This window comes from Castanea sativa, chromosome 3, assembly GCF_040712315.1.
Source record: "Castanea sativa cultivar Marrone di Chiusa Pesio chromosome 3, ASM4071231v1".
NCBI lineage: Eukaryota > Viridiplantae > Streptophyta > Magnoliopsida > Fagales > Fagaceae > Castanea > Castanea sativa.
In genome coordinates, this window is record NC_134015.1 from 51676183 (window position 1) to 51684954 (window position 8772).

General features: G+C 43.6%; 1 pseudogene; it reads left to right on the forward strand.

Moving 5' to 3' along the window:
• Nucleotides 1–5725: 5725 nt before the first annotated feature.
• LOC142627806 (CRM-domain containing factor CFM3A, chloroplastic/mitochondrial-like) lies at nucleotides 5726–8772 on the forward strand (annotated as a pseudogene).

The following is an 8772-nucleotide window of genomic DNA, read 5'->3' on the forward strand; positions in this document are numbered from 1 at the left end:
GAGTCATAACCTCGCTTTCCTTTATCCGCCGTCTTTGTTGGAAGGACGTTGGGTTCCACCGTCCGGTTCAAGTCCTTCTCTCGCATCCACTCCTCCTTCCTTTTCTTTATTGGAACCGAAGGTTCCGTAGGATCAGGAATTTGCCGTGGGACCACCGAGGTAGAGCAGAGGAGTTGTCTCGGGATAGGAGTAGCAACAGGAGCCTCTTCAATCTCCTCGTATTTCTAGGGGAAGCCAAACATTCTCGACTTCCTCAAATCCGAAGATTGGGGAACTCCCGCTACGTTTAAAGCTTCCCCCATACTTTTTGACAGCATTCACGGCATAAAGCCGCGAACTCCTCCGTCACCGCTCCTCTCGTGGCCGCTACCCCTTCATCGAAACTTGCCTCGCTTGGCGCCTTGAAGAGAGAGTTGGAAGAAGCCGGCTTCTTCCTTCATCGAGCCGCTGCTTCTTCGTATCCGAGCACTCCCTTTGAGCTTGGGAGAGTTCTTCATCTCTTTCATGAAGGAGCTTGCGCCGTCCTTCTATCCGGGTCTTCATGGTCTTCAAGTTTGACTCGACCCCATTTTTCTCTCTCCTCGCATCAGCCACCTCCGAGGTCAACTTCTCATTCGCAAAGAAGGGCCGTGCCCAAGGACTTCTCAGTTTCCATCCTGATTTCGAGCTCAGTCCGGGCTATTTTCTGAGTGTCTTCAATAAACTTCTCAGCTACGAAGACCTCCTGAATAGCCTGTAGTAAAGTATGATGGAGTTAGGAATAATAAGAAACAAACTTACCTATAAATATTATTAAAAGTGGAATCTCCCTAAAAAAGGAGAAAAACTTACCAACGCTAAGTCTCTTTTTAGTGAGAGGAATAGTTGTGGCTGGCCCATCTTTTCCAAGGTCTCCATGTCCTTGGGCAGCAGAAGAGGGCGTTCCAAGACCTCGGCCAGGTGGTGGGCATGGCCTTGTTGAACTGCCCTTATACTGGACTGGCAAGAGATGGGTGCGCCGTCCAGCCTTAGATCGGGGGACCAGGTGGTCGGTGCTCGGCGCACTTCAGCTTCGTCCCTGAATTCCCCGATTTCAACCGAACGGGCTCTACCCTTGCCCTTGTCCAGCTTCTGCTGCTGGGCCGGTGGGAGTTGTTGGCGTGGTTTCTTGGGGTCTTTATTAATCGTCCCCTCATTATCCCCCTTCCTCTTCTTCTTGGGATCCTCGGCCGGCGCTTTGGCTCACCGGAGGAGGAGGAGGAGGTAAAGTTGGGGGAACTTGGGACGTCCCCGTTTTCTTTTTCTCTGCAACCTTAACAGCCCTATTGGTGAGGAGACCCTCCATTCTTCCCATGTCTTCTTCTAATTCGTCTTCGGGAAGGGCAACCACAAACCCTGCAATTCCAGAGGCCTCGGTGGCTTCTTCCTCCTCGTCGGAAAGTACCACAAACTGGTTCCCGCGAGGTCTCTCGGTGTCTTCGAGATGGAATTGGTCTATCTCATCGTCAAGTGTGTGTGAAGAAGACACCTGCTCTTCTGGAACGACGGTTGCTTGTGAGTGCACGGCGAGGGGGACTGCTGCTATCGGCCGGTTGTACAAAATGGTGTTAGGAGCGTCCGGGAGGTCACGGTCGTCCAAAAAGTGGGGCCGGGCTACGTTTATCCTCTTTCGTCTTCTGGCCGCCCGCAATTATGGCGTTCTCTATCTCCCGGAAGTCTTTGGAAAGGGGGTGTACCCAAGAATAAGGTGAGCAGCCCGGAGTTGTAGGTCTTCACTAACGAACACCTCGGAGCGAAGTACCCGGCTTAGATCCGCGATGTTACAAAGGACTCGACGAGGACGCACGTGTTGCTTATCTCGCAAAAAAGACGTCAAAACAAACAAACTTGGTCGATTTACATAGATGTTTAACAAATTTAAGTAAGTACGAATACGCATTTCTCGTGTGTGTGTTAGGAGAAGTTGTGTTGTGGGGAGATTAATCCTACGGCGTCGCACCCGGATCCCCCCACTCAACCGGGCAAGGAAGCCGTCGTGCCGCTCCCGTACACGATCAAGTAGTCGTCCTTCATGCCTTTGTTTGATTTGGGCAGACAGGAGATTAGCCTAATGGTGCTGGACCGAGATTTAATGTAATAACCTACTTTAGAAAGTTTATGGGACTCATATAGGAACACGACATCGTGCCATGTGAGGTTTAAACCCATCTGCTCGTTTAGAGCATCTACACTACCTAGAACTCTAAAAACGTTTGGGAGGCATTGATCGGGACACAACCGGTGGTTGCGAAGGTACTCCCTAGTTACAGGTTTCATTGGAAGGGTCATCCCACCCTCTAGAAAGGCTATCATAGGAATGATAACCTCTCCCTCTTTCCTAGAACCGGCCACGGCTGTTGCCGGCGCATTTTAGTCCTACATCGCTGGGAATACGGTATTTGGCCCTAAAGCCTTCCATCCCAGCGGCGGTATCAACTAGACACTTAAACTTACCCATTGGAAAAGAACGAAAGGTTAAACTCTAAAGGGGAGAGTGTTTACGAAGACAGCCGAGGACTGTATCCGAGGAGAAAGGGTTAAGAATAGAGAGAGCAAGAACTTACAAAGTTGAAGGTACAGATTTCCACGGTTTTCTGCTGGTAAAGGATGATTGTTGGTGTTTTGATGGGATTGATCCCTGAGGAATTAAATGAAGGCGCAGGTTCCCAAAGCGTCACGACGTGCGAAAAGGCGGCCTCGAAATTATATTTGTCCCGCCTAAAATTTCGTGGAGTAATGAGGGCCGTTGGATGCCCATCTCACCGTTGAACGTGAGGGACAAAGTGTAACTGGCAGTATTAAATACGCGCGTTGTTCAAAATAAAACCGCCAAATGGCATCTTCTAGGACGCAAAACGATTTCCACACGTGCCATTACTCACAAAATGATTGGAGTAGGTTCTCGTCGGATCAAAACCCTATTTTTCTCCTCGGACGTTGAAAATTAGAGTTTTGAGGGGCTATTGTGGGGGGCAAAAAGATCCTGATGGGAACGTGGGCCTTTTGAGCCGTGTTAAGGAAGGCCGATCTGATCCTGGGTTTAGAAATTGTTAGTACTATGGGTCGGCCCATACGCCGAGGATCCGAGGATCCAGCCGAGGGTGACCTTATCCTCGGATGAACATTGAAGAACTCGGGATTTCATAGTAAAGATTAGGGGATGACATGGTTAAGGCCAATGGTTAAAAGGGGTGAACCCTAGAACGCCCCAGAAGCACCGGTGTTGAAGAAATGTCAAAGATAAAGGCTGCTACCTCCACATTAAAAACCCTGCACCTACCACCCTGGCCGCATTTATGGGGAAGTGACACTTGAACAGTAGAAGAGAAACTTCTGGTTACTATTCAAAGGCACTGAGAAGGGAAATATCTAGGCTAAGGGGGAGGTGGGGCAACACGTGTACAAAGTGTTCAAAAGAGGAGTATTTAAGGAGAAACCTGGAATAGAAAAGAGGAGGACTTTTTGTAACCTAAAAAGAAAGAAAAGACTAAGAAAAGGATATAATATAAGAACAGCTCTCGGCTTACGTCCGAGGAGGCCAATTTACAATATTCCTTCTTGTTTCCAAGTATTCGAAATCCTTAGTTTTTCATTTAATCCCCACATACTTTCAACCTGGGTTTCAAGCCCACACTCTACAAATTCATATTGTTTAAGGCTCATTGGGCCTGGGCCCGTAACTGTTCTTGGGGCCAGGTGCAATTGTGCACTTACAGCTATTATTGGTGGGTAAAAAAGTGACGTTACTATTGAATCCATATTGGATCAAAATTAACATCAGTAACAACTTAATACATAAGATTTGCTATGAAATAACTATGTAAATGTTATGGATGTAGCATGATTCTTATTTTTGTTGGTCAACATCTTTATTAGGGTGGTCACAATATGTTAGTCATATTTTTATTAAGGTGGCTATGTGTGTGTGTGTATATACAATTTTTTTTTGCAAGGTCACCCTCACTTAAAGTTTTAAGTATAGCTGCAATGAAAAAAAAAAAGGCAAACCTTTGATATTTATCAAAAAAATATAGGCAAGAGGGAATTGGGCTTGAGTAATAAGTTGAGTTGGCAAGCATTTATAAGTTTTGTGATCTAGACCCACCATTGAAATCCCTTTTTTTTTACCTATCACTAATAATTTGACACATTACTTGGGTGTGTGAAAGTTTTTGTGTATATAAACTTTCTTGATTAGGCCTTCCTAGTTGTGTTCCAGCCCCAAATTTTTTAAAATGAACATTCTATTGAGCCCACGTGTGATGGATAGTTTGATTTAGTCTTGATTGGGCCTTCCTAGTTGTGTTCCAGCCCCAATTTTTTTAAAATGAACATTCTATTTAGCCCACGTGTGAGGGATAGTCTGATTTAGTAATTCTGTTTTACATAAGGACTTAAGCAGCAAATGGGGAGCTAAGATCATATGACAGAGGATATCATTTTGTACAAGAAAATTTAGATCAGCAAGTCTTGAGTGAGTCTACCAATCCAAAGCCTTCCTGGTGTTGAAGGTCTTGATCATACCTCTGCTATCAGTTAGGAATAAGACACCATGAAACCCATGATATTTAGCAGTAAGACAAGCATCCACCATAGCTTCCAGCAAAATCCTAGATGCTGTTCCAGTTAGACTACTATTCACAGCAAAAAACACACAATCTCCCTGGATGTTGACAGCTTCAAAAATAAAAGCACTCATATCCCTTTTCTTATCTCTGAACCCAGTGACTTTGATAATTAATTGCCAAGGTCCTGCAGCGGATTGGATCGGAGTTGTTAATTTTCTTGGGGGCAAGTGTGAGCTATATTGTTGTGAGAATGCATCCTTGTACCTGCAAGATAGAGATTGCACCATGAGAATTACTTGCATAGGATTAGGAGAAATACCCCTAACCTCTTAGGCTTAGCTGCTCAGCACCCTTTTGGATAGATTGGAGCTTCCACATTAGTATGACAAACAAAATCAATAGTATCAGATGGAGATTCAACAGAGACAAGATTGGTACCTTTCCTTGAGAAAAATCCACAGAGAAATTTCTGACGAATGTTGCTCCCTAGCCGCCCAAATTCAGTCCTGAATCTCTTCTTTGAAGACACTTGACTGCTGTCCAAGACTTCCCCACACTGCAAAATATGACTCTACCCGGATCAGAAGCAGCTGAAGCAGACGAGTGTGGGCCTGGGCTAAGGTTTGTATTATTAGTATTGAGAAAGTTACTTAGCCCATTATCCAAGGTAACTGTATGACTATGGGCAGTCTCCACCTGTGGTTCTACATCAACTAAGTATTGGGTCCAAAACTCATCCTGGCCCAAGACTTGAGTCCCTCTAATCCGAGGCCCAGCACTGGAGTCAAACCTAAATCAATTTCTATCCACTCTTTGGACTAAATTGTCAATAAAAGGATCAGGAATCTCAAGCATTTGTACCCTACTCCATTTCTATGTACCCAATCAGGGCAGTCTTCATTGAGCCTACCCGATCAGGGCAGTCATGGCATCAAAACTTGAGGTAATTTCCTTTCTATTTCTTCTTTCTTTTCTTCTTTCTTCTTTCCTTGCTTATAAAAACAACAATGCTATTGAATATTGCTAGAGTTCTAGTCTTTTCCCTTGTTTTAATTTTTTAGAAATGCTTGATGTTTGTAATTTGTGTTTGATGTACTGTTTTCCATGTACACCCCTGGTGTACCTGGACTTTTGATTAATACACTTCTGTTATTTATATATATAAAAAACGACCCATTTCTAGCATTAGTAGTTGTTGGATAGATAAATGGAATGAAACCCACAAACAAAATGGCCCGAAACGGCCCCGGGCTGTGTTGAATTATCGTAGTAGTAGTGGGAGTGGGAGTGGGAGTGGCAATGTGTTGAATTCAAACTCTGTGAAGAGTGATCTTAGTAGTGGTGGTAGTAGTAGTACAATGGAGAAGATTGTGGAGAAGTTGAAGAAATTTGGGTACGTTGATGATGGTAATGAGGGTAATGAGAGAGTTATTGAAAAAGGGTCTGTGGAGGATATATTTTATGTTGAGGAAGGAATGTTGCCGAATTCGAGAGGTGGGTTTTCGCCAGAATCGCCATTGGGGGTTGAGAGTATGTTTGGAGGTGATGGAGTGGTAAGGTTTCCGTGGGAAAAGCCGAAGGAGGAGGAAGAGGAAGGTGGGATTATGGCGAGGAGAAAGAGTAGGACTTCATTGGCTGAATTGACTCTGCCAGAGTCAGAGTTGAGGAGGCTGAGGATTTTGACATTTCAGAAGAAGCACAAGACAAGGATTGGGGGTGCCGGTGTTACTCAAGAGGTCGTGGACATGATTCGTGAGAGGTGGAAGACATCGGAGATTGTAAGGCTGAAATTCGAAGGTGCGGCTGCACTGAAAATGAAGAGAATGCATTAGATATTGGAGAGAAAGACTGGTGGACTGGTGATTTGGAGGTCTGGCACTTTTCTTTCTCTATATAGAGGAGTGAGCTTTGAGGTTCCTGAGGTGAAATTGAACAAACGAATACTTAAGAAAAAAGAGTTTCCTTCTAATTCCTTACCAACAGTGACTGAAAAAACTACTAGGGGTCCTTCTGAATCTGGTACTGATGGTAATGTGCATGCACCCCAAGCAAATTCAAATTCAACTGCTGTAGAGAAGAAAGTCAGGGAACCATTGCCAGAAGTGAAGTATAAGGATAAAGTAGACAAACTTTTAGATGGTCTGGGTCCTAGGTACACAGATTGGCCTGGGTGTGATCCATTACCCGTAGATGCAGATATGCTCCCAGCAGTTGTTCCTGGTTACCAACCTCCATTCAGAGTACTTCCTTATGGAGTGAGATCAACACTTGGAGCAAAGGGTGCAACAAATGTACGAAGGCTTGCCATGGTTCTTCCTCCACATTTTGCATTAGGTAGAAACAGGCATCTCCAAGGTCTAGCTATGACCATAGATAAATTGTGGGAAAGAAGTTCAATTGCAAAGATTGCACTTAAGCGTGGTGCACAGCTGACTACTAGTGAGAGCACGGCTGAAGAGATCAAGAAATTGACAGGAGGCATTCTGCTGTCAAGAAACAAGGACTTCTTGGTTTTCTATAGAGGAAAGAATTTTTTGTCACCAGATGTCACTGAAGCCTTGCTAGAGAGGGAGAGATTGGCAAAGTCACTGCAAGATGAAGAGGAGCAGGCACGGTTGAGAGGCCTGGCCTTGATCATTCCAAGAGTTGAAATAACTGAGCAATCTGGAATTGCTGGTACACTTGAGGAAACTTTGGATGCAAATGCTAGGTGGGGTAAGACTCTGGATGATCGTCATGAGAAAAAAATGATGAGGGAAGCAGAAGTATTAAGGCATGCCGACCTTGTTAGAAAGCTTGAAAACAAGCTCACTGCTGCTGAACGAAAGGTAGCGAGAGCAGAGAGAGCCTTTTCTAAAGTAGAGGAGTCTTTAGAACCAGCAGAGCGGCAAGCTGGCCCAGAGAGCTTAACTGATGAGGAGAGGTTTATGTTTCGCAAATTAGGTTTGCGGATGAAATCTTTCTTACTTCTTAGTAGACGTGGAGTATTTGATGGTACAGTGGAGAACTTGCACCTGCATTGGAAGTACCGCGAATTGGTTAAGATCTTGGTGAAGGCTAAAACTTTTGACCATGTAAAAAAAAATTGCATTGGCACTAGAAGCTGAGAGCGGAGGTGTGTTGGTTTCAGTAGATAAAGTTTGCAAAGGATATGCAATTATTGTATTCCAGGGAAATAAATATAAGAGACTTGCAATGTTGAGGCCAAAGAATCTTTTGACAAAGGGGAAGGCTTTGGCACGTTCAATTGAGCTACAAAGACGTGAAGCTCTCCTTACCCATATTTCAGCCCTTCAGAGAAAAGTGGAGAGAATAAGATCTGAAATTGAACAAATGGGGAGGTTGTGAAAAACCAAGGGGATGAAGCTTTGTATGACAAACTTGATTCTGCATATCCTACTGATGATGATATGGAGGAGGAAGGAGATGAGGCTTATCTAGAGACTTCTTACCGTGAAAATGATGGTGAAGATGACAGAAGCTCAATTTGCAACCCTCAGTCTGAGACAATTTTTCCTTATGATTTCTGAAATCTAGATTCTGAAATAAAATCTGACGTTCCTGAAAAACATGAATATGCAGTGGCCAATTCATCCTGTGTTGAATCTGATGAAGTAGAGGAAGAAGACAATAGCTTAACGAGATTGAGCCAATGAAACAGATAAGAAAATCAGTTGGTGAGACAGAATTAGGACATTGTCAAGGAGTTATATCATAAAAAAATCATAATTTCCCAGATAGACTGTCACTCTGTATGAATCATTTTAGCAAGACCATTTGTAGATAAATTATTGTTGTTTTCTCAGAATTCAAGTTGGTGTCTTGGTCTTTTCTCATTTCTAGATTCTTTAGTTGCACATTTTTCTTATGGCAGATGAATTTTTATGTCATTTCTGGGTGGAGTTAGAGCTCATAACCAAGATGGCTTGCTAATTTGCAAACAATGTACTCAGAATCTGAAAATTTGTAGGTTGATTTTATTTAACAAAAAAATAAATAAATTAAGCTGCTGATCTGAAAATTTGTAGGTTGATCTGAATTTTTTTTCAAGACCTTGTTTGATTGGGCAAATGCTATGGGTGTTTTTACTTTTATTTCTTTACAGGATATGCGTGATTTTTGTACTTTCATTGTTACTTAGTTTTTTCCTGTTGCTTCTAGAACACGGCCTGCGTGCTTTTTTTTG